This window comes from Halichoerus grypus, chromosome 10, assembly GCF_964656455.1.
Source record: "Halichoerus grypus chromosome 10, mHalGry1.hap1.1, whole genome shotgun sequence".
NCBI lineage: Eukaryota > Metazoa > Chordata > Mammalia > Carnivora > Phocidae > Halichoerus > Halichoerus grypus.
The window spans coordinates 119,376,018-119,402,565 of record NC_135721.1 but is presented as its reverse complement, the minus strand read 5'-3'; the positions used below and the strand labels follow the sequence as shown (position 1 = coordinate 119,402,565).

At 41.2% G+C, this 26,548-nt stretch overlaps 1 long non-coding RNA gene across 2 annotated transcripts in view; it reads left to right on the top strand.

Annotated features, from left to right (window-relative positions):
* The window catches only part of LOC118531752 (uncharacterized), a 358,190-nt gene that overhangs the window by 284,160 nt on the left and 47,482 nt on the right, over window positions 1-26,548 (top strand). For both annotated transcript variants that reach the window (XR_004915383.2, XR_013441527.1), the window contains exon 4: window positions 7,934-8,062. This is a non-coding gene — a long non-coding RNA (uncharacterized LOC118531752). The remainder of the gene's footprint in view (window positions 1-7,933; window positions 8,063-26,548) is intronic.

Here is a 26,548-nt window from a genome sequence, read left to right as displayed (position 1 = left end):
ACCAGCATGTAAGTCTGAGGTTATGAGTCAATATTCTTTGCACATACATTTAAAACAAACCCCTCGATGTTTTCCAAAAGCCCTTTGCGCTTTTCAGTAAATTCTCTTAGACAGAAAAACAGCGTTATAGTGACAAGATAGAGAATAAGTATGGATTTAACTTCAAATACAAAGTTAGTAACGGATACGTAAACATTCTTTGATCTTCTGCCTTATCTTTCCCCAAACCTGTAAAGGCTGACCCAGTGTGTTGAATTCTCAAAAATATTTGTGTGTCAACCACCTCTTCCCCAAAGCTTCCTCCATTATACTCCACTTCGATGCATGGCTCTTGGGTTTCAACTATATTTTCAACAAATATTGAATGAAATCATTAGGTGTTTTAATATTGTATGTCCACGGACCCTAACATGGTCACTTAGTTGGTGCTTAGTATATACGCACTGAATGAATAAATGACCAACTGGGTCACTTTCTGTAAAGTGGCCTGAGCAGGACAGGATGAAGCAGACAGCTATGTCCTTCCACCACTGCAGAGTTTCTGAACCCCTGTGCTATTGACATTCGGGGCTGACTAGTTCTCTTTCACGTGATGGCTATCCCATGAATTTTAGGGTGTTTAGCAGCTTCCCTGGCTTCCACTAGGAGCACCCCGTACTTCAGCGGTGGCAATCAAAAATGTCTCCCGACATTTCCAAGTTGAGAGCCACTGATCTAGAGTCACAAAGTGAAAATCAACTTTCCATGAGCCAGGGCTCAGCCCAACATCATTTATAGTAATTACATGGACAATACCCACAAAATTCTCAACCTTAGGAAGAATAGGAGAACAGAATGTGCTCATGATTTGGCCTCCTGGCACGATGGAAAATTCAGAGCTTTGGAATCAGACAGGCTTGTGTCTGCATCCTGAGACTACCTGCAAACTGCAGTGTGCTCCCGGGCAGTTTATCCAAGCCCCCATCGCCACAGCTTTCTTGTCTATCAGATGGAGCGAACAGCAGGTGGTTCTAAAGAGTACATAAGTCAATACATGTGAAACACTGACAGCGTCTGATGCAAAATCTGGACTGAATAAACCAGTGGTTGCTGTCCATGCGATTGCTGGGATCGCTGCCTGTACCCCCCACCTTCCCTCCCTCCTGGAGCACTACTCTGCCCCACTCAAGACCCACTTCACCACCTCACCAGAAGAGGTGCTGCTCCACCCCTTTCTAATCTCTGCCTCTCACCCCTCGGGGCCATAATATTTCTGCTTTCTGGAACGTTTTCCATTACTTTTCTGAAAGTTAAGGCTGCGCAATAACACCCCATCGTTGGGGCTCTGGAACATTCCCCCGTGCCACCACTACTGTCTTGCCTCTGGTAATAGTTTCTGACAAAGAGCGATGTCTTTGGCATGCCTTCTCTTGTTAAGAGGTCTTCCTGTAACAGGTATCCTCCGTCTTGGCCCAGGCACTGCAATTTAGCCACTGGCAGCAGGCTGCGATGTCATTGAGCCAAATGCTTCCCTCCCCAAACACTGCACAGCCAGGTTTCTTGGTCGCTGCTACTTGCGTGGAGGCGTAGCCATGGAGAGAACCCACAGGAGAAGCTCAGGATGCCACTGGATGGGTGAAGAAGTGTCCTCGGACAGAGGTCCTCAGTGGACTGGGGAGATGGAGAGCACAGAGGCAGGCCACTTCATCAGTCCCGACCCAAGGACTCCTGTCTGTGCTCCTGCAGCTGCGAGTGGAGAGAGCTTTGCCAGCCCCTCCCCAGTGAAACATCTCACGGGGGTAAAGGAAGTATGTATGATGGAAAAACCTTAACACTGGGATACACTTTCAGGTGCCAGAGGGGTAGTAGGGCAGCAGATTCTGAGGCCTCTTTGAGTGATGTGTTAAATCCGCTCAGGTGGTTTAGTCTCTGATTTTCCACTCTGTCTATTTAGAGAGTGGGGCTGTCACGTTAATCACTGGTTTTCTAAATCAAACTTAGGCTTACAGATGAGTCACATTAATTTCTTTTTCTCTCATGTACTCTATGTGGAGAGCTTTTATTTAGAATCCACGAATTTATAATTTGTGCATGTGTAGCCGGGGCAAGGCTTAGATTTACCTCCGGGGCTAGGGAGAAAAGCTTTTTGGGGAAATTGATATTTTAGTAGGTCTATTTAAATAAATAATAGATAAACTGTTCTTATTCTGCTAGAGATTCTATTTACATACAATAAATAGGAAATTATCCTTATCTATTCATGGAAGAAAGCTGTTGAGCAGGGCTGTCCAATAGAAATATAATAAGCCACACATGTCATCTCAAATACGATAGGAGCCATGTTTGAAAAGTGAAAATAGCAGATGAAATGAATTTTAATAGTATAGTCTATTTAACCCAATATATGCAAAATATCTTGTCAACGTGAAATCATTATAAAAATTATTTAGGACATCTTCGACATTCCTTTTTTCATATTAAGTCTTTGAAATCTGGTATGTGTTGTACATTTGCAGCACACTTTAATTCAGACTAACCACATTTCAAGTGCTCACTAGCCACATATGACTAGTGGCTACCATATTGAACAGTGCAGTGCTCTAGAAGTTTCCATCCCCTTTCCCATCTTCTTCCTTCTGTTTTCCTCCTCTTTATTGCTTCCTGAGACATCAGTGTGATAAATCTTTTGGTTGCTATTTTTCATCTGTTTACAAAGTAACATGTACTCACTTTGGTACATGCATTCTCCTTTTTGTCTAGGATCCTCAGAGTTAGACTTAATGAGTACTAAGCCATATTTTTCAACTCTGAAATTTGAGGTTAGGGTCTGTCAATTTCAAGGGAAAATAAAACTGAATTTTTTTAACTTAAGCAAATCCTGAAAACTCTGGAACAGGTAGTCAATTGTGATTTGGGGTCTACGGAGTGGGAGTTTAAGCTCTGCCACACCAAGTTCTCACAAAGCTTTGATTTTTTGACAGCCTCGAATGTTGGCCTAGCCGGGCTTGTACTTCAGAGTCTACATTCACAGAGATCATTTCCAAACCCAGTGGAGTTGTCCATCTTGGCCCAGCAGACCAAAGCACTTAACCCATTGGGAAGGAGAAGGTCCATGGGCACCGAGAAACCAAGCAACCCAAAGCAGCTTAATTTCCTCCCCTTAGTAAAGTTGATGAATGCATTTAATTCAAGAAGTAGATTTTTTTTGAGGCTGGTACCAATCACAACTTTCTTGTGACCACTGTATAAATGAATTAAACCACAGAAAATAAAAATTGCCAAGTGAAAACTCAGATTCCTAAGATAAGACTCATATGTAATTATTAGCAATAATAAGGAAGATTTGTGTACACTGATTGATAGGTTAAGATGTTCATTATGTTACCAGATAAGGAAATCATAGGCCATTATGTATTGCATGATCCTTGGCAAAATGTGTATTTGAAAATGTAGATGAAGACATGGATATATTTGTAAAGTCAGGAAGATGAAGTACAACAAATTGTTAAGAGTGGTACTGGGATGCCTGGGTGGCTCAGTTGGTTAAGCATCTACCTTCAGCTCAGGTCATGACCCCAGGGTCCTGGGATCGAGTCCTGTATCAGGCTCCTTGCTCAGTGGGGAGCCTGCTTCTCCCTCTGCCTGCAGCTCCCCCTGTTTGTGCTCCCTCTCTCTCTCTAGCAAATAAATAAATTTATTTTATTTTATTTTATTTATTTATTTATTTGGCAGAGAGAGACACAGCGAGAGAGGGAACACAAGCAGGGGGAATGGGAGAGGGAGAAGCAGGCTTCCCTCGGGGCAGGGAGCCCGATGTGGGGCTCGATCCCAGGACCCTGGGATCATGACCTGAGCCGAAGGCAGATGCTTAAAGACTGAGCCACCCAGGCGCCCCGCAAATAAATAAATTTTAAAAAAATCTTTAAAAAAATAATTTAATAAAAGTTCAAGTGAAAGGATCTCTAGTGTTGAAAACACCTACCATTTGCCCTAACCTTGCCTTGACCTTGACCTATCCTATGCTGATCTCAATCCCTACCTAATCAGCTTCTATAAACTGGTGATACATTTACTGATCATTCAGTAAGAACTGCACTTGCCTTCGTTGAACCGTTTTAACATTCTCATGGGGTAGGTATTACAATTCCATTTTACAGATGGAAAAACCAAGATAGAGAAAGAGTGAATCATGTATACAAGGTCCTACAGCTAGCCAGCGTTAGAACCAGAATGTGGTTTGGCATTTAAGTGATGGCAATCCTCCTGACTCTGATACTTCCACACCATCTAAGGGCTTGTGGGCAGTAGGTTCCCTGAACGTTTCAAGTTGCATACAAAAGTCACTTGACTTAAGTAAGATGTGTTTTGTTTGGGGAAGACACTCTCTGCTTGAGCTCACCTGAGGATGGGTGGTCCCCAGAGTCAACAGTCTGCTAAAATTGCCCATAAAACACCAGGGTGTCAAGTTGCTAAAGTACAAGCAAACCAAAAAAGATAGGGCGCCAAGGGAGGGTGCATGTGGGTGTTTTCAGCACATTGTCACCATTCTAAGGACTGCAAGTTTTGTTTTAAGGAGGATTTGAGCTGCAAAATGTGTCACCGCCAACAGGCTGCAGTTTTAATGATCTAGCTTTAGTTGTGAAAGTGAAGCTCATGCTTGTGAGAAGTGTAGAATCCATAGACAGATTGGGTATATTATCTTGAATGCTACATGTACGACAATTGGTGTTGTTTTGTGAATTGCTTGTTTAACATTGACTTTGGGTGAATTTTTAAAATTATTATTATTTTTTTTTAATTATTAGTCCCCAGAGGGCTTCAAGTCACAAACAATCACAAACATCACCAAAGGCAATAACTGGCAACAACAAATTACTAAAGTCTCCTTTCAGTTCTTTACTAATATCATAATGTTATCTTCATAAACATTACCAGCCATCATGCATCCACCCTGAATGAGCTTTGATGTAATGTGTTTTGCCCAGGCTCTGACTCAGATGTTTTTAAAAACATAAAATAAAAACCTATCTAGCAATGGGGGGATAGCAATGAATAGGCAGAGCACAGAGGACTTCTAGGACAGTGAAAATACTCTGTTTAATATTATAATGATGGGTATATATCATTATATATTTGCCCAAACCTGAAGAATGTACAACACCAAGAATGAACCCTAAAATAAACTGTGAACTTCGGGTGATTATGATATGTCAATGCAGGTTCTTCCTTAGTAAAAAATATATCATTCTGCTGAGTGATACCAATAATGAGGGAGCCTATGCATGTGTAGGGGCAGGTGGTATATGGGAAATCTCTGTACCTTCCTCTCAATTCTATTGTAAAACCAAAACTTTAAAAAGGCCTTAAAAAAAACTATGTAGCTAGCAATTTTAAATGGTACCTCCAGACATTTTCTCTTAAACTGTAAGATTCAGATGCTTAGGAAGAGTAAAGCCAAACTGGCAATTTGATTCTATTACCTTCCTCCCATCACAGCACCCTTCCCTGCTCTAGATTAATTATTGGCCAACTCTAACCCTCAGGCTTGGAAAACTGTCCGTTGAAGTAGCTGTTTAGGGATAATGGATGGTTTGTCAGTAAGTTTTTTATACAAATCACTTGAGTTTAAGCACCATGGCCTGCGTACAAGCACTCCATAACCCCCTAATTTCTTCTTGATTAGCCCAAGGTATTTCTATATGACTATAAGTATTTGCTCCCTTGATGTCTTTGAACAGAACATCTGGTTGCATCCGAAATGTACCAGTTCTGTGATTTGGGTTAAACATGCCACTTTCCTCTCCATGCCTTTTTTTTTTTTTCCCCATCTGTAAAATGGGAATAATAATCTGTATTTTGCAGAATTGTTGATATAATTACAGGAGATGTTGGATATTATGTGCTTAGCAAAGATCATATATGGTTTCTTTATTCTACCAGCATATGATTCAGAAAAAAAGAAATTGATTCAGGAAGGAAGAAGTGGAATACAATAAGGAATGTTAAGAAAGACAGTGATAAACGTAATGGTAAATCTTTTAAAAATTCCTTAAAATATAACAATTGTAATGATAATGTCTTATTTAGGGGATAGCTGAGAATGGGGGAAATTAAATACTGGAAACCAGTAACATAGAAGATGGAGGGCAGAAAGACCCAAGTCAAAGAATTTCAAAGGTTTTTGTTTTGTTTTGTTTTTTTAATTCTAAGAAAGGAGACAGGTTGCCTACCTTGAGGTGTTGTTAAGGTAATTGTGCATTTTAACAACTTTAAGGGTACCTACTAAAATAATAGGCAATATGTAACTTCCAGGAAAAGAAAAGAGGAAAACAAAACAAAACATGAAACTACCTAGAACATTCTGAGATAAAACAGGAAATGAGAAAATGCATGGTAAATAGAAAACAGTAGAAACAGGTTCAAATCTATTTGATTGATAGAAATTTAAAACTTATACACTACACACAAATAAGCAACGCATGTAGAAAATCTTAGAAATACTATTAAATAGTCAGGGAGGATAAACAATTGTGGAATGTTAATTGCCTTTGGTTTTGAGAGGAGGTTGATCAAAGAAAACAAAAGCTTAGAGGAATAAAACAACTAGAAAGAATTCTATCAGCCAAATATGTCAACATGTGGAGTGAGAGGATACTCACCATCTCTTTATTGATACTTTCAAGTTCATGAAGATGGGACCCAGCACTCTCATGGGACAGAATGTTAGTGCTGCCTGTGTGTAAAGTTCAGACCCATGCAGACATGTCTGAGGAATTGCTTGGAACTGACTCTTAGCTGACTATAAGCATTCTACTTGAAGGTAATAATTGCAAACAGAGAAACCCCTTTAAAGCGAACTGCTGCTTTTCCTAAGGGCCTCCAAGGAACCAAAAACCTTCAGAAGTCCCAGGGATCAGGTTCCAACACCCAAGAGTATGAGGCTTCATACTCTGCTGTTCTTCCACCAAGGCTTCATTGTTGATCAGGCCCAAGGGGTTAGGCTCTTCTCTCTTTTATGCTGAAAACATTTGTTTTCCTTTTGCCTCCACTATTGCTCCCTGCAATCTGTTTCCCAATGTTTCACCCACCATTTCTCCTTGTGACTTTTGACTCTCTCTTGTGGACCATGCCACATCTCTGGTAGCTGCCAATTATAGATGTGCTTGCTTTAGTCAATGTCCCCTCTTCCTCTGTGATGTCCCACAAAATGCTTGTCTCTGGCTGGAGGAGTCAATCACGAATTTAAATGCCTTCAGGGGCCAAGCAGACAATAACTGGATGAGGGAGCCTGAGCGGGAAGGGGGTGGGAGATGGGCATCTGGTAGTTCCTCTTAGGCAGACTTTTATCATTAGGGAATATGGCATAAAATAAACCAGGGTAGGGCGGGAGGTTATGGGGGACACTGATTATCAAGATGGTTGAGACCTCCCACACCTCACCAAACCCTTTCAATTCTCTTGGGTATATTCCTAAGAGTAAAATTTCTGAGTTTTGTGGTAAATCCATGTTTACCATTTTGTGGAACTCCCAGACTGTTTTCCAAAGCTGCTGTACCATTTGACATCTCTACCAGCAAAGTATGAGGGTTCCAATTTCTCTGCATTCTCACCAACACTTATTATTGTCTGTCTTTTTGATTATAGTGGGTGTGAGGTAGTATCTCACTGTGGTTTTGATTTGCATTTCCCTGATGACTAATGAGGCTGAGCATTTTTTCATGTGCTTAATGGCTAATGTAAGTTTTTAATATTCAGTCTGGATGTTTCCCCCAAAAGGGACAGTTCTCTCTTCAGGGGGCCCCACATGTCTACCCAGTGGTATGACACTCATCCAGGCTTTGAAACTCACTAGTTACTCATTTCCACACTTCTGGGCTGGAGAGAACAGATTCCCAAGAAAGAGGCAGAAGGCCAGAGATTTATGCTTCTGTCTCTTTTCTCCATTTCCTGTCAGATGCAGCTGGGTCTCTCCTGGAACAAATTCCCACAGACAAACTCTCCACCAGACCATCAACTCAGGAGGACAAATGAGGAGCTTATTGTGAAGGGTTTGGGCCAAACCACCCAGAGCTTCCTGTGCCAGGTGAGCATGACTAGGGGCTGAAGTCACCCATTACTAGCCCCTCACCCTTGACTGCCTGAGAGGTATTTCTCAGGCTTTAACCATGAAACCTGTTTCCTCTCTCCCCTCCAAAGCTCAACCCAGAGAGGCTTGATAAAATCACTCAGCAAATGGAAAATATTTATTTTGTGCTTATTCTAAGAAATGTGATCCATCAAAAATGAGCTGTCAAGTCCTTTCATTTCCAAGGACAGTGTCCACACATTCCAGGCTGCCTCTGGACCTGGAATCAGACAAATCCAAGTCAGAGGCAAGTGAAGGCCATACAGATGTCTTCAAGGGTGATGCTGTAGTATGGACTTAAGGCACCATCTGCAGAGTCAGACTGCCTGGGTTTCAGCCCAGCTCCCTTGTCCACTAGCTGTGAAAATTGGGCAAGTTGCTTAACCATCCCTTAAAGCCATTTTCCCCACTATGAAACAGCAATAATAATATTCATATGACTTTTTCATATGACTGTTTTGAGAAACAAATAAGGCAATAACTGCTTGGTTTTTAACAAAGGGCCTGGAACATATCAATCAGTAAAGAAAAATTAGATATTTATGACTTGGCTGTCATGTCCATTTCTCATATCTGATCAGTTCTGTCAAACTCATGATTTCTTAGTAAAGTCACAACATAGACTGTTAAATGTAGTTAGTTTTGACCAGATTACACTACTTATGTGTTAACAAACTCATGCTTGGTAATATGAAGAGATTGGTAAAACCTATATTTAATTCCAAAAAACAAAAAAGAAACCAACTAAACAAGTGTGGGATCGGGGAGATGGATCTAAATATCACCAATATCAACCATAGACAGGATTTAGAGTCTGTGTAGGCCCCAAATTCAATGAGCTGCTTGAAGAGTCTGTGTTGCTTTGGTCTGCACAGGGACTAGCTCTAGATAAGGTGAATTTTTACAGTACATTTCCTTTGTCAGGTCACAACAAGAACAAAACTGAAGCCAAAGTTCTGGGAGTCCCATTTATTAACAAACTGGATAGTGAAGCCAAATTTTTTATGCTTAAAATGAAGCTAAGTGTAGCAAAAGGCAATTGGTTTAGAACCAGAAAACGCAAAGAAATAATGGTACCTAAATCTGACTTCAGTGGATTCCTATTTCTGTTGTGACACGTTGCCACACATTTAGTGGCTTAAAACAATACAAATTTGTATCTTAGAATTCTGGAGTTTAGAAGTCTGCAATAGGTCTTACCAGACTGAAACCAAAGTGTTGGCAGGGATGCATTCCTTCTTGAGCTCTAGGGCAGAATCTGTCCCTTGTCTTTTCCAGCTTCTAGTGGGTTCCTTGGACCAAGTCTCCCTTCCAGCAATTGCATTGCTGCAACCTCTGCTTCTGTCATCACATCTCCTTCTCTGATTCTGACCTTCCTGCCTCTCTCCCATAAGGACCCTTGTGACTACAAGGAGCCCCTTAGGCCCATTCAGATAATCCAGGATAATCTTCCATCCCAAGATCTTTAACATAAATCACGTCTGCAAAATCCCTTTTGTCATGTAAGGGAGCAGATTTACAGGTTTCTGGGATGAGGGTGGGGACATCTTTGCAGAACCATTATTCTGCCATACTTCCCTACCTGAGGATTATTATGTGAGAGAGGGATAAGGGGAGATCTAAGACAAATGGGTGGAAATGGCAAGGAGGCAGAATATGGCTCCAAACAAAAGAATTTCACTGATGGTAAGAGGTAAGATAAGGTGAGAGGAGCTTTTGTGGGAGATGTGGGGTCTTCTTCACTGGGATTGGGTCCCTTGTTCTAGACATTCACCTGATTCAGTCCATGTCAGGGGTGTTGGATTACATGGCCTCTGAGAGTCTTTCCAATTCTATGTGTCTGGATTTTTGTGAATGCCTCCACTCAAACGTTGAAGATTTGGAAGGTGTATCAGTCAGGTAGGCTAAGCTATGCTGGGGTAACAAACAATCCTGAGAATCTCAGTGGCTTTAATTGTCATATCCCTCATGGGACTGCAGGGGGCTCTAACCATTGTAGTCCCCCAGGGACTAATGGAGCAACTACCTTCTCAAATGCAGCTAGCCTCCAGGCCAGCAGGAAAGAGAACTCTGGAGGGTCTAGAAAGAAAAATTAATACTCTGACCTAAGGTGGTACATTTGACTTACACTAACAACAACTCAGCCAGAACTCATCATATGACTCCATCCAACTGAAAGGAAGACAATGACATGGAATCAGGAAGGCAAATAGTTGGTGAGCAGAAAAGATGACGATGACAGTGAATAAGCCCTCTGTCCTTCCACATCAATTCAGGGGGTTTAGCCATAAATTTAATTCCTTTTGACCCATAAAGTGTTCCTCTAAAGAGGGTTACTGTCTGTTCACTTATTTGGGGGTAACCAATGAGACAGGATTGTCATAGGGATGTTCCTCTTTATTAATTTTAGCTCTATGGTTAGTATTTCACTTTTAAAAGATTAACAATGAAAGGATGTTGATGATGATAACAAGGAGTACTTCTTGAAAATTCACAATGTGCTGGACATTGTACTAAGCAATTTCCACATTAACTTTCTTTATCCTAGGCATCGGGGCACGAGCAAATCATGTTTCCCATTTTGTAGCATACTTCCATCATCAGATCATGCAAAGACCGTCTTCTGGTGTGTTTTCTTCACGTGTTCCCACTCCTCATTTCAGCAACCATTATGCCTTTGATATGACACCTTGGTCTTGTATATATCTTTGCAAACTATATAGTGTTGTCGTTATAATAAGAACAGGTATATAAATTATAATACTGTAACTTGGTTCTTTTTCCCCCTTTCTTGCATTCAGCATCCTTTTTATAAGATCTTTCCATGTTTGTAAGTATACACCTCACACAGTTTATGGCTTATAAGAGCCACATTGTAGTCCATAGTACATGTCCTTTATATTTTACTTAACTTTCCCTCAGCAATGGGACTCTAGGTTACCTATAGGAGTTCTGATACTTTATTTTTTTTTTTTTTAAGATTTTTTTTTATTTATTTGCGAGAGAGACAATGAGAGACAGAGAGCATGAGAGGGAGGAGGGTCAGAGGGAGAAGCAGACTCCCCGCTGAGCAGGGAGCCTGATGTGGGACTCGATCCCGGAACTCCAGGATCATGACCTGAGCCGAAGGCACTCGCTTAACCAACTGAGCCACCCAGGTGCCCGGAGTTCTGATACTTTAAACTGGGGATTGCAAACTTTTTCTCTACAGATCCAGATAGTAAATAATTTTGGATTTGTGGGCCCTAAGGTCTTAGTTGCAAGGACTCAGCTCTGCTCCCCTAGCATAAAACATCCATAGGCAGTATGTAAATAAATGCGTGTGGCCAGATGTGGCCCACAGGCCACAGTTTGACAAGTCCTGCTGGGAACAAGGCTATGATGAACATCTTCTGCATGTCCCCTTACGGACTTATGCCACACTTCCTCTCAAATATACTCTATAGACAAGAATGAAACTGAGGGATCATAGAGTACACTCAAACATCATTAGACTAAGAATTTCTGGGCTTTTGTTCTGAATGGATCAGCCTAACAATAGTTCATACAGACCACCCACGTCTCTCCCAACATTATCCAACGATCTTAGTTTTCGTACAGATGATGGGGTAAAGTAACATCTCGTTGCTTTTTTTTATTTTTATTTCTCTGTTGACTAGTGCATTTCAGTGTCCCTTCCTGTAGTTACTGGTCACAAAAGAACACCACAGAAGAGCACCACCTCTTCTGTGGACTGCCTGCTCATGCCTTTTGCCTTATTCTCTATTTCTTGATGACTGACGGGAATTTGTTATATAGTCTACAGATTTTTCAGTTTTACAACTTGCAAATAACTTTCAAATTATTTCTCCCAGGTCTGTTGACTGTCTATTAACCATGTGTGTGGCATTTTATAATCAGGAATTCTTAATGTTGATGACATGTGACTTGTTCTTTACGAGATTAGTTTAAGAAATCTATCCACACTCCTAGGCCACAAGAATAGTATTTTCTGTGATTAACCTTAGAGTTTTACCTTTTACATTTTGGCCTTGAATCCATCTGGAGTCCTTTTTATTTATAGTGAAGAAATTTCCATTGAAATCTGAATAGTGAACCAGGTTTTCCAGCACCATCGGTCAAAGCTGGTGGATGAAACTTTATCCACTGATTCTCTTGTCATCTTCATTATGTATCTACCACTCAGATATGCATGTATCCACACTTCTGTTCCATGGTTGTGTTTATCATTTGGTGGGGGAGTGCCACTACTATATTGTTTTTACTTCTGTGGCTTTGTAATATATTTTAATATTTGGTGCAGCAGCTTTCTCCTCTTTGCTCTTCTTTTCCAAAATGAACTTAGCTATACATGGACCTTTATATTTCCATATACATTTGTGTGTGTTTCTCTAGTCTCTAGATCCTTAAACACATCCAGCTGGAATTTTTCTTATGACTGCATTGAGTTCATAGTTTAATTTGAAGATAACTATAGCTTTACAATATTGTGACATTTCATTCACAAGTATGTAATATTCCTCAAATCATCAGACCATCTTGTATTACCTTTTTCTTAAGATTTTATTTTTAAATAATCTCCACACTCACCATGGGGCTGAAACCCAGAACCCTGAGATCAAGAGTCTCATGCTCTACCAACTGAGCCAGCCAGCCCCCCCCCCAATCTTACATATCCTTTAATAGAATTTTAGCATTTTCTCCATAGGACTTGTATGTTCTTTCGTCAGCTAATTCCTAGACACTTCAGAGTTCTCATGACTATTTGGAACAGACTCTTTTTCCCTTTTTTTCCCGTCTAGTTGATTTTTGCTGGTATAGAAAAATGCCATAGTTTTTGTGGGTCGATTCTGCTTTCTCCTACTGTAATCCTCACAAGCAAACTTATGAGAGTGGCTCTTATGCTGTTTCATTGGTGGGGAAGTTAAGTACCTGGCCCAGGATCATTCAGCTAATAAGGGGCGAAGCTAGTGTATGATGCTAAGCAGTATTTCCCATCACAGGGGGTTTTGGTTGTGGGGAAGGGTAAATAGTAAGAGTACATTTAAAACTTCCGGGCACATGCAGAAGTGCTCAACTTACAAAATGGAAACTCCCCGTGCAAATATTATTCTTTGGCTATTCCTCTACTGACGCCTGCTGACTCCCAGGAACATGGCTACTACGAGGCATGCGGCCCATGGTCCGGCTAATAACAGTGCGGAGGGAAAAAACCATCTTCCTTTCCCTGTGGGCCATTCTAACACATTCCTCCACCAAGTTAAAATCGGCCCTATCAAGGCAGCGAGATACTCTGAATAGGGCTTCCCCAGACTCCCTGGTCGAGCTGGCACCTCCTGTCATTTCCCTTGTCATTTGTGCTGAAACCCAGCCCCAGCCCCTACATTAGCTCCCGCTTGGAAGTCTGCTGTCTGGAGCCAGTGAGGTTTGTCTGCTTCCTTGGGTTTGGCTAATAAATTGGGATCGTGGGGTCAGGCAGCAGGGGACCTGGCACCCAGGGAGCCCCTGACACCAATTTTATTAGATTTCTCTTTGCAGGGCCCGGGATGCCATCCCAGCAGGGAGCCCACAATCGCTCAGTAACCAGGGTTTTGTCGTCTCTGGTTTGACAAGGTCATTTTTTACTAGAGGAGGAAAAATCCCACATTAATTATACAAGCAAACTGGGGCCAAGGCCGTTAGAGCTGGCCTCCCTCTTCTGTGAAGGGGGAGAAGGAGTGGAGGTTGGTTTCCTCTGTGAAAAAGGAGTGAAGCTGGGAGGCAGGAGGGAGTGTGTGTGGAGTTTGGACTTCTCAGACCCTCCGTCTCTGACGTGCGTATGCGCAGTCTTTGGGGTAGTCTTTAGAATGTTTGTTTATCTAAAACAGACTGCAAGGAGACGGAGCCGAGGAACATGCACGATCATGCCCATACTCATTCATTCATTCAACATCCTTTCATAAGGCACCTGTTAGTTGTTGAACACACAGCTAGGCACTGAGAAGGGAAAAATGGATGAGGCGTAGTTACTGCCTTCCTAGCGGCTCTCTCAGTATCGCGCAAGGGCTGGTTCTCAGTCCCCCAGGACCACGGCCCACCTCTCCAGGCCTGGAAAAGGCAAGATGAGCATGCCATCACTCTTTAGCTCAAAGTTAGGAAACTCCTGCATCCTTTCTGGTAGCCCCCCTCGTCAGTTCTGCAAACTCAGAACCATTATTCCATCGTGCCTCTTTGCCTTGGGATATTTGCGTTGAACCAGCAGGAGTAACTGTGAACTCAAAGCCTGAATTCTTCCTGAAAACTTGGTATCAGCCACTTGGCTTATGAAGATGGAAACACAAATGGAAGTTCTTTTTTCGGGGCTGGCAGCATCTTGTCCAGAAGTCACAGAGATTCAATGAATCTATGAACATTTGCATTATGTTTGTTGGAGTGAACTGGGCAGGCTTCCCATATCCCTTGCCCACATCTCCCCATTCACCATCTTACTCTACCATCTGCCTTATAAATGGGGATAATCCTTCATCCCCGGTCATTACCACTCTGTCTACAGAGCTGTCTGCTTTGAAATTCCTGGGAAGTCCACAATTTCCTGTGTGCAGATGCTCCAGGAGCTATGACCTTGGCACATCGGATGTTTCCCACCTCCTGTGAGATTACCCTTGACTACACCAGTTCACTTCCTGTCCTTGCAACAAAAGAGCCTTCTGTCCGCATCTGCCTCCACTCCTGCCCTCCTCCTCTGAGGCTAAAGCCACCATGTCTTCTGCAACAGTCTCCAAAGCACGATCATACAGAGCAGCAAAACAACTTCTGGCAGAGAGCACGCATTCCGCATGGCATCTGCCAAAAGAACTTCCAGAACATCAGTGTGACACCAGGACACTAGGACCTGGGTTCATTTTCCAATTCTGCCACTTCTGAACAGGGTGACAATCAACAAGTTACCTAATCTCTCTGAATATTTTAATCCTTATCTGTAAAACATAGATAAAAATAAAGCCTCTCACGAGGAGGTTGTGAATCCTTAGCGAGGTGATCTGTGTGAAGCTATTGATGGCTTATTATCATCAATAGTATTGCTACTCTGGGAGCCCTCTCTTCCTGTCTCATTTTCAGCAGATAACCTGAGCACTTGCTTTGGCAAAAAGATCAAAGCCATTTACTATAAGTGCAGCATCTTCCCTTGTTCTCCTAAATATTGATGGAGATACATTTCCCTCACTTTCTTATAATTCTTCTGCATACTTCACCATTTTCCCTTCTTCTTGCTTTGTAATACAGATGAACTCCTCTAAGGCCTTCCCTCATTAGCTCCTTGTCAACCTCTCCAGGTTTGTCTAGAGCTCTTTTATGAGCCTTCCAATATAACCATTGCTAACCCATTTACCACCTGGAATGTCCCTCCTTAGTCCCTTCTTTCTCTTAGTTGTACCTTTCAATCCTTCCAACATGACACTGTCTGCTAAACCTCCCTGTATTAATTATCTATTGTTGCATAACAAATTACCATAAACTTCATGGCTTAAAACCATATACATTTATCATCTCACAGTTTCTGAAGGTCAGGAATCTGGACCTTGGCTTCATGGCATTTCAGATTGCAATCAGAAGTGTCAGCTAGGATTGAGATCTCCTCTGGAGGCTGAAGCAGGGAAGGATCCATGTCTAACCTCATGGAACTGATAATAAAACTCAGTGTAAGTTCTGGATACATCTGAACCAATGGACCATCTGGGCAAAGCATTTAGAAAGCAGGACAACCAATGAGGGGGATGTTGTCATTGTCCAGATAAGAGGACGAGTGGGGAAACATCAGGCCACCGACCACCAACTAAAATCTCTTTATGCCCCAGTTTCATCTTCAGAAAGTGGGAATAATAATAAAGCCTACCAGATAGGGATACTGGAAAGACTGAATGACATAGTGCTTTACAAGTACTTAGGACAAGGCCCAACACAAAGTGAGTTTTCTGTAGGTGTTAGCTAGTTTATTATGATCATTTGTAATATATGTCACCTGACCTGCGCTGGCTCACATCCTGTGATTCTCTGCTCTTTTATGATTTTTCCTGGCTCGGAAACACAGTGAATATCTCTTCCCTGCTGACCCTGGGATCCCCCCAAGGCTGATCTGATGGGCCTGCCTTTCTGCCCAAGTCTCTGCCTCTGATGTGGTTCAGCAAGAGCAAACCAGAGCACCCTCTGCCTGGTCGTCACCTCCAAGCTAAGCTCAGCGCTGGGCTTTGAGAGTGAGTGACTTACTCCCTGGTCAGCACTTTTATTGTGGTTTCATGATTGGTTCAGGATGGCTGGGCCTTGGCTACCCACCCCCATCCTCAAGTGAATTCCCAGTCCTGCCAGAGGCAGAAAGGAGAGTGACTTAGTCATTAGCTCCTCTGGCAACAACCCCTGGCAGCAGTTCAAGGCAGCTTAGAAAACAGGGCAACAAGTGGCTGCAAGATGCATTTCAAAAGCCTAGCAGACAAGAAAAGGAAATGAAAACCAGAAAAAGCAAGGATAGTAATGTCTGAACCTGGAAGCACAGCTAGACACCACTGGGCACCAAAGACAGTGCTCCTAGGCCCTGGGGGTAAGGGACCTGGGAGGGCAGTGCTAGCAAAGGTGAGTGGGTAAGAGGCCCAGGGCCTCCCTCACCTTCTCCCATATGCAAGTCAAAAATGAATGAGGACTTCCTGTGCATCCTGGAAGACCGTGACCGGACACAATTGGCTTGGGGTCTATGTTCAGAACATAAGAAGGGTGTCCTATCCTGTGCCAGCCCTTTGCAGAATTCTTTTGACTTGGGCATGTTAAGATCCAGGGCCTCACTGAGCTAGACCTCTAGAATCCAGCCTTTCACAAAGAGAAGATACACAAGGAATGGTGATAAACAATGATAAAAGGGCCGGGATCTTTTCCACTGATTCCATCCGAGGTTACCTAACTCTTACAACACAAGGTGAGTGTTGTCACCACCTCCATTTCACAAATGAGGAAAGAAACTAAGGCACAGAAACATTATATAACTGTTGGATTAACTTATTTGTTGTCTTCTGCCTGTCTAACCAAAATAAAAATTCCATGAAGGCTGGGACTGTCTGCCCTAGTCATCATTTTATTACAAGTGTTGAAACAGATGCAGGAATATAGTAGATGCTTCAAAACAGGTTTTTTTGTTTTTTGTTTTTTGTTTTTTCGAAAAGCAAACTTATCAAAGATCACAAAGATTTTAAACAGTGTGTCCCCTACTCTTAATGGCTGCACTAAATTGTCTCTGATCTGGCATGGTCTGATGGAGGCTGTGGTGTTGGCAAGGTCTGGGGGAAGGGGGTGGGGAATGCGGTCTACAGTCACATTTCCCCAGTTGACTTTCAAATTTGGGAGCTCTTAGAAAGACCCCTCTAAAAAGTGAGATGATATTTATAGTTTGGATGTGGAAATGCTCCATTCTTGCTGGAGGACTCCATGTCCTACTTTGGGTTTTGACCTTAGATTTAAAAGGAGGTGGTCCGCTATGTCTCTGCATCTGTATATTCACTCCAGCAAGGATTCTGGTTGGTTCTGTGATGATACGCCCATCCCATGGAGTTAATAACAACTGCAAGGGCGTGGGAGGCTAATCCTGGCAGTTCCACTAAGAAACTCAAAAAGAGGAAAGAATGATTTAACACAGAAGAGTCTAGAATAAAAACATACAATCAAAAGAAAAAATATACCCAAGTATGATTTTATCCCACCAAGATCTTATTCATGATATTTGGAAAAAAGGGCAAAGTTGTTGGCATAATAGCCTTTATTTAAATAAAGTCTTTGGCCATGCTCAGAGGAAATACTGATAATCATTGAAAGCATTCTTTCCCTTTGAGGCCAGATGTGCCTTTAAAAAGTACCTGTGCATCTTCTGTATTTCTCTATTTATTTTCATAAGTTCTGGCAACAGCCGTGAGAGCCACACATTGCCAACCCCATACTTTCTCAGTCTCCCTTTTCAGATCAGGTCCTAATGGGTCGCTTTTCCAGATCCAGTCCTATCCAAGAATAAGTAGATGAAGCAGCAACCCACATAATGTAGTTGGGGGAACAGTGACAAAGTCCTGTAAGGCCCCAAATATCCCATTAGTTGTCTGTCATTTTGCTGCCATCTCTCCTACTAAGTTGGCAATTTAAAATATGATGCTAATATCAGTCTAAATGTGATTCAAATCCTGGTTCTTGCATTTAAATCTGATGGGCCTTACGTAAATCATTTAACTTCATTGAATCTTACTTTCTTCTAAATGTGGATAATAATCTAAGTCATCTTCCCTATTCTCCTAGTGGGAGTATCCCAACTTCTTGGGAAAATTTAAAGGTATCTGTAGTTGTCTAATACTATATTCTTTGTTCTTTGTCACATTACTTTATATAATATGGGTTACAAATAATGAGTATGTGTCCTGTCACTCCCATCTTCTACCCAGTGTAAACATAGCTGATAAATTACAACACTCTTGTTGAACTCAAAGAGGTCTTCAGTTTTCTTCTCAACACAAGGTCTTGCCTCAATAATGAGAGAAGATTAATCGTAAAATAAACACTACTCTGGTCTCACCTAAACAGATCTTAAAAGCAAGATTCAAAAGATCTAGCTATCCATCTATCTGTCTGAATACACACATATCAAACCCTTAACATAGTAAACATCATAATGTCTGCCATTCAACTAAGAATTATCAGGCATGCAAACAAAAAATAAGAACATGAGAAAAATCAATCAACTGAAATTTTATAGAATTGATGCAGATGTTAGAGTTAGCAGATGAGGACATTAAAAGTTATTATAACTCTAGTTCATACATTTAAAAAATTAAATAGAGACAGGTAAGATATAAATATTAACCAAATCAAATTTCTAGTCTAAAATGTTTTAAGGAAAAATTTACAATGTCTGTAGATTAGACATAAACAAAAAAATTAGTAAACTTACAGACACTGAAATAGAAATGATGCAAAAAAATGGACATATTAAAAGTCTTAAAAAAAGAAAAGAACGACATGAACAGACATTTCTCCAAAGAAGACATACAGATGGCCAGCAGACACATGAAAAAATGCTCAACATCACTCATCATCAGGGTCATGCAAATCAAAAACAATAATGAGAGATACTAACTCATACCTGTCAGAATGGCTAAAATCAAAAATCACAAGGAACAACCAGTGTTGGCAAGGATATGGAGAAAAAGGAACCCTCATGCACTGTCGGTGGAAATGCAAATGGTACAGCCACCATGAAAAACAGAATGGAGATTCCTCAAGAAACTAAAAATAGAATTACCATGTGATCCACGACTGGGTATTCACCCAAAAGGAACAAAAACACAGATTCGAAAAGATATATGTGCTCCTATGTTTATTGCAGCATTATTTATAATAGCCAAATTATGGAAGCAGCCCAGGTGTCCATAGATAGATGAATAAAGAAGATGTGATACACACATACACTGGAATATTATTCAGCCACAAAAAAAGAATGAAATATTGCCATTTGCAACAACATGGATGAATCTAGAGTGTATAATGCTAACAAAAATAAGTCAGTCAGAGAAAGACAAATACCATATGATCTCACTCATCTGTGGAATTTAAGAAACAAAACAAACAAAGGAAGGAGGCAAACCAAGAAACAGACTCTTAACTATAGAGAACAAGCTGATGATTACCAGAGGGGAGGTGGGTGGGGGAATGGGTGAAATAGGTGAAGGGGATTAAGAGTATAGTTATCATGATGAGCACCAAGTAATGTACAGAATTGTTGGATCATATATTGTAAATCTGAAACTAATATAACACTGTACGTTAACTATACTGGAATTAAAATTACAAAATGAAAAGAGCATTTGTGATCTGCAGAACAATTTCAAGTGATCTAATATACACTAAAGCAGAGTGCCCGACAGAGGAGAAAGGAGGGTACAGAAAAAAAAAATATTTGCGGGAAAAATGGCAACCTTGATTAAAATTATAAATACACAGATCTGAGAAGCTCTAAAACATAGAAATGAAAAGTACACCACAGAACAGCCTAATCAAATTTCTCAAAGCCAATGACTAAGAGAAAATTGTAAACTAGCCAAAGAAAAGGACATGTTAAACACAAAGGGGCAAACATAAAGAGTACAGAAGATTTCATACCAGAAACACATAGAAAAGGCAGTAGAACAACATTTTTGAAGTACTGAGAGGGAAAAAATAATTGTCCATGTAGAATTCTATACCCAGCAAATATACCTTTCAAACATGAAGGCAAAACAAAGATTTTTTTTTTTTTTAAGATTTTATTTATTTGATAGAGAGAGACACAGCGAGAAAGGGAACACAAGCAGGGGGAGTGGGAGAGGAAGAAGCAGGCTTCCTGCCGAGCAGGAGCCCGATGCGGGGCTTGATCCCAGGACCCTGGGATCATGACCTGAGCCGAAGGCAGACGCTTAACAACTGAGCCACCCAGGTGCCCCCAAAACAAAGATTTTTTTCAGACATAAAGACACTGAAAGAATGTATCACCTGAAGATGGTGAAATTACACAAGAGATGATAAAAGAAAACACTTCAGGCAGAAGAAAAGTGACACCAGATGGAAATATGCATCTTGTTTCTCAACTGTTTTTTATTATCATCCCCCTAAGGAATTTTTTTAGACTTTTTCCCTAATTGCCACCTCATAAAATTTTAATATCACAGATACACTATATATCTGCTTATGTATGACATATATTATCCATGCTTTCTACATTAAAAGTGATACTTTTACCCTCCAAGAACTAATTTCACCCATGTGGGGGTGATAACGCCACTGATAATACATGATGTATCACTTTTCTATTGCTGTTGTTAAAAAAAAAGGATATCACAAACAGTGGCTTAAGGCAACACAAATTTGTTAACCTACAGTGGTGTATGTAGGTCAGAAGTCTGAAATGTGTATGTTCCTTTCTGGAGCCTCAAGAGAAGAATCTGTTTCCTTGTCTTTTCCAGCTTCTAGAGATCACCCTTGACCCCATGAAGGACCTAGAGGGTCCTTGGCTCATGACTCCCTCCTTCATTTTCAAGTCAATGATATTACAACTCTCTGACCATACTTTTAAAGAGATATCTCCCTCTGACCTGAGCCTCTGAATTCAGCCAGGAAAGGTTCTTAACTTATAGGGAATCATGTGATTTGGATGGGTCCATTTGAATAATCTAGGATAATGTTCTCATCACAACATTCTTAACCTTAATCACATCTACTAAGTCCTTTTTGCCATGTAAGAAAACATATTCACAGGTTCTGAAAATTAGGACATGGACATTTCAGGGAGCCACTATTCTGCCTACCACACATGATTTAAACAAGGAAATAAATAGCACAAGAAACAACTATATGGGTAGACATATAAAATTTTGTTCTTATTAAACCCTTAAAATACAATTGACTGTTAAAATAATGACCATGCAGTACATGATTTATCACTTACATAAAAGTGAAATGTATTATAACAATGGCCCAAAGGCCCAAATGGATGAAATGTAAGTATACTATTTTAAGGTTCTTATACATGAAATGTATAATATTACTTGAAGGTGGATTATGATGAGTTAAGGATGCATACTATAAACCCTAAAGCAACTACTAAAATAAAATAATAAAAAGGGATTTATAGTTAATACCTAAAGAAAACAGAATAAAATCAGAAAGAGTACTCAATTATCACAAAAGAAAGCAGGAAAAATAAAAATAGAACAATGAGATAAGACAGAAAACATAGAGCAAGATTGTAGATTTAAACTGAACCATATTAATAAACACTCTAAATGTAAATGATTTGTGTAACCCAATTAAAAGGCTCAGATTGTCATACTGGATATAAAAATAAGTCATAATGGAACCCAATGGTCTGATTAACTGAGGCCCAGGTCACATCTTGCATCCTCAGGTCAGAGCTGGAGCCCCCAAAACATATGGGCTTTGAGTGGAGGATATGGTTCCCCAGAAGGCAATTTAGGTAGGATTTCTATAAGAAGAGCAAATAGACAATGGGAAGAAAAAGTCAACACATGTCCTTCTCAACGGCTCTTCCTATCATAGAAAATAATATTCCTCCCTTCCTATTTTTTCCATGTAGGGCAACTTTGAATTAACTCTTCTCTTGATCATTTTAGGAGGCTCTCATAAAAGTAACTCTCTTCCTCTCTTCTCTTTTCCTGGATCTTTCTCTCCATCTATATTATCATATTGTCATTTGTGTTTATAAGTTAGTCTGACTACTTTCAGAATGAAAATATTGGGGCACCTAGGTGGGCTCAGTCAGTTAAGTGTCTGCCTTCAGCTCAGGTCATGATCCCAGGGTCCTGGGATCGAGCCTCACGTTGGGCTCCCTGCTCAGCAGGAAGTCTGTTTCTCCCTCTCCCTCTGCTCTGCTCATGCTCTCTCTCACTCTCCCTTTCTCTCAAATAAATAAATAAAATCTTAAAAAAAAGAATGAAAAAATAATTTTATTTGACCAAACATATCCTATGAAATGTTTAAGAAGAGTAATATGTTCAAATATTTCTCCTCTAGACTGCCAACTCCACAAATTGTACTATTTATCCATATTCTTATTCATTCTTTGACTCCTTCATGACCAAGCTCAAATGTCACCATCTCTGTGAAACCTGCAATCCCCCATGTAGTGGTGGCCACAGCTTCCTCTGTTCCTGCAACATGTTCGAAATCCTATTGGAAAAATTCATGTTTTCTTTCTCTTTCTCTTTCCACAATAGTGGATTATGTACAATAGAGATGAAGCTTTGTTTATCTCTATAGTCCCCAGTGTCTAGCAGGAAGCTCAATATATCATAGATTCTTAGTAAATATTTTCTGAACTAATCAGTACAGAGATGAATGAATGAATGCCCCCTATTGCTTGGCAGTGTCCCATTGTCCCTCACGACCTCTACCTCCAGGATGGCTAACAGGTTTCATCTTTAGGGCATATTATGAATAATATGCCGTGGCTTTCAGAACTTGGTCTTAATAAGGAATGTGAGATTATACCTGAGCTCAGTAGGAGTGCCATGATGGGTCAGTGAAGTCTAGCATGGTTTCTGGAGTGGGGGAAAAATATGTATCATGAACCTCTGTGATGCTGGCTTTTGCTATGCTTTCTGGCCAGTTTTGTCTGTTGACCAGATTACTGGTCAGATTCCAGCACAGAATCCAGCAAGGCCCAGACTAGTCACAGAGATTTTAATCAAGGGATAGCCAGGATCATCAAGAAACAAAAGCCATATTAGGTCAATTTTCTTGTAAATTCCTGATCAAGAAAGGCACTGGGGTCACTGACCCTGGCATCACCAATCACTCAGCCCAATCCCCTGAACCCAGAGCCCAGACGAATCCATGTTGGCTCCTCCCAGGCTTCCACAACCCAGCAGACAAAAACCAAATACAGCTTACCCCTCACATGTGGCTCCCAGCCTGTTTTGATTTTTTTTACACAAATTATGGGACATAAACCACTTCTTGTGAATACCAGCCCCTGCTCAAATTTATCTTCCTAGGAGGGAAGTATTTGTTGACATCCTGCTGAACAGTCTCTCCTTAGTACAAGCAGAAAACCCCCAATGCATCTAAACTTTCCCAGAGTGGGCCTTGCTGGAACATCCTACTGAACCCAAAGCAGACTCATGGCAGATGCTCCCTTCCCAGCTTTCCCTCTCCTTCTTTGCCCTCTTCATTTCTTCTTCTCACCTTCCTTCATGCCATACCTGACGTCCAGGTAAAGAAAAGATTATCAACCTTTGCACCCTCCCCAACTAGCCTTCCCAGGCAGCATGCATCTCTGGGCACAATTCACACGTCAACAGAATTGTTGGCACATCTTTCGTTTCTGGGGGATGTAAAGGAACGGTGTGGATATAAAGGAACACAGTGGTGTGTTCTGCCTGCTCCTCCCCCCTCTTGCTTTCTCAGGTGACTTCACTCCTTTCTTGACCACTACAGTGGGTATTTTCCAAGAGAGTGTGTGCCCTCCTTGTCGATGATCCCATAGTTCAATCCTTTGGGTGCACTAGCACTGTCCATTTAGTGGTGATGATCCGTGCATATGAGAACACACCTGCTCTCTATCTCCCAGACAGTGTTCACCATGGGCCCTCCCAGCAGACACCACATGCATCCTCTCCAGACACTTTACTTCATCCTGACGCTTAGCTGTGCATTTCTCATTTTCAACCTAATTACTGACACACACAGGAAGGAAAAGAGAGAGGATGCAGTCCCAAAAACCGGAGGTAGCCCCAGAGTCCCCACATTTGCTCTACCCTGTGGAATTCTTGATCACTAAGGGCCAAACGGCCATGTTTTCTTTCTGCTATTAAGGATGGATATCCTGCAAAGTGCTCTGAATGGATTTCTCTGACACTTTGTATCCCTTATAAACTAGCTTCTCTTTTTCCTTTGACAAACGCAAAAAGAGGGGTGTTATTTTTCCAGAAAGGTGAGCTTCTTGAGCCTCACGTGTAGCTGCACCCATGGAAGATTTCACTGAAGTCTTGAAATGCAGACCAAGACCAAAAATCTGTGTTGGCACAGGCCCTGGCACAACAAAATTACTTAATAAATGTTTATTCTATGAATGGATGAGTGAATAAAGAATTGAATTGATTTGCTCCTACAGGCATCTAAAAATCTACGTTTGTATGTATCTGTCCTACCTCTGTGTCTTTGAACTGGATTTGCACATGGCTACACACACACACACACACACACACACACACACACACACACCCAGTACCCAAAATTGATTAAATGAGTCTCCAGCCTAACTGCACAATCCCCTTGAATGCCCCTGTCTTACACTCAGTGTGAGTCCTCAGTACTCACCTCAGATTTCCCACACCTTGATTCTGATCTTCCCTTGGCAGACTGTGTGTGGTTCTTCTCTTCCCAAAGAAACACCTCCCAGCACGAGGGGGAATGTGTGCGTAAGACTCTGGGCACTGAGGAGGTAAAACGCCAGGCTTTTATAAGGGCATATATGTGGAGGGAGGGGCATCAGGTGGATAAGCTCTTACACTCACATTCTGGATCACTTCAGGATTTGCTAGCTATTTTAGATTCATCAGCTAGAGCCCTGACATCTTCTTCTTGAGGCTCTGAAGCATTTAATCCTGAGTGAATTCTCACTAAGGGTACCATTCATTAGCCATGTTAACCATTCCACTAGATATGCAGGAGAGAAACTAGGAATTCTAGGGCAGAGGTTCACAAAGCAGAGGCCTTAAGATGGAAACATGAGAGAAAGTAAATTTGTCTTTGAAATCCTGGTCCTACCATTTAACAAATGTTTTATTCTGGAACCCAGAATATTAGATGTTAACATTAGAATAAGCTGGGTGAAAGATACACAGGAATTCTCTAAATTAGCTTTGAGACATTTTTGTAAATTTAAAGTTATTCTAACATCAAAAAGTTTATTTAAAAAAAAATCAAATAGATTCCTTCGGCCTTTGGAGAATTTTCCACAGTGGACTTACTTAGACTTAAAATCGTGTCTTTAATTTCTGCTTCCCAGGTGACACCTGGAGGGGATGGAGGGACTGGGTCCCTTCTCCCTCGGTGAAGCCAGCATGGGAGTCACTCCTGTGGCCTCATCCTGGCTGTTTTTCTCATTTTTCTAGATCTGGCTGTGGCAGAGGACAGGCCTGCTCCACGTCAGAGCCTGGTTACCAGCTTAGCTTAATTTGAGAGAAAGATGAGGTGTCAGAAGGGAAAAGTGGCCAACATTTGGTTTTCCTGAGCTCATTTTTCTCAGAAAAGTCAATGAATGTCTTATGACTCTGTCTCCCGTCCCCCTGACACATTGTCCCCATTGGACAACGTTCCTGGCTGTAGTTGAGAGAATTCATAATGGCTTCTTGAAAACCCTGAGACAGGTCCCTGGATCTGCAGCCCTAATGGGTTAGCAAAACAAGAGGTAAAGAGGGGAAAACAGCATTTCACTAAGCAATTACACTGATTCCAGAGTGGTTTTGAGTGTTTTACATTCTTACTGAAGTCTCATCCTAGGAAATGAGGAAGCTGAGGGTCAGGGAGCCTAGGGACTTGCCCACAGCCATATAAATAGATACAGTAGATGACTAGATAGAGGTGGAACCACGTAAAAATTCTAGTTTCTCCCTGCTTCCCTCAGATACATACACACAGACATAGATCCACATACACCTCTTTTGGAGGTCAAAACATCTCTGATTTCACTAAATATGTACTGACCAATTGTGCTAAGTGCCTAACACACATTTAATCCTAACAGCACTTAACCGTTGTTAACCCCATTTTACAGAAAGAGTAAATGAAGTCTAAAGAGCTTTAGTATCTTACTTAAGGTTTACATAGTTTATAAAGTGGCAGGGCTAGGATATATATTCAGCTAATCTGATTCCAGAGCCTGGACTTTTA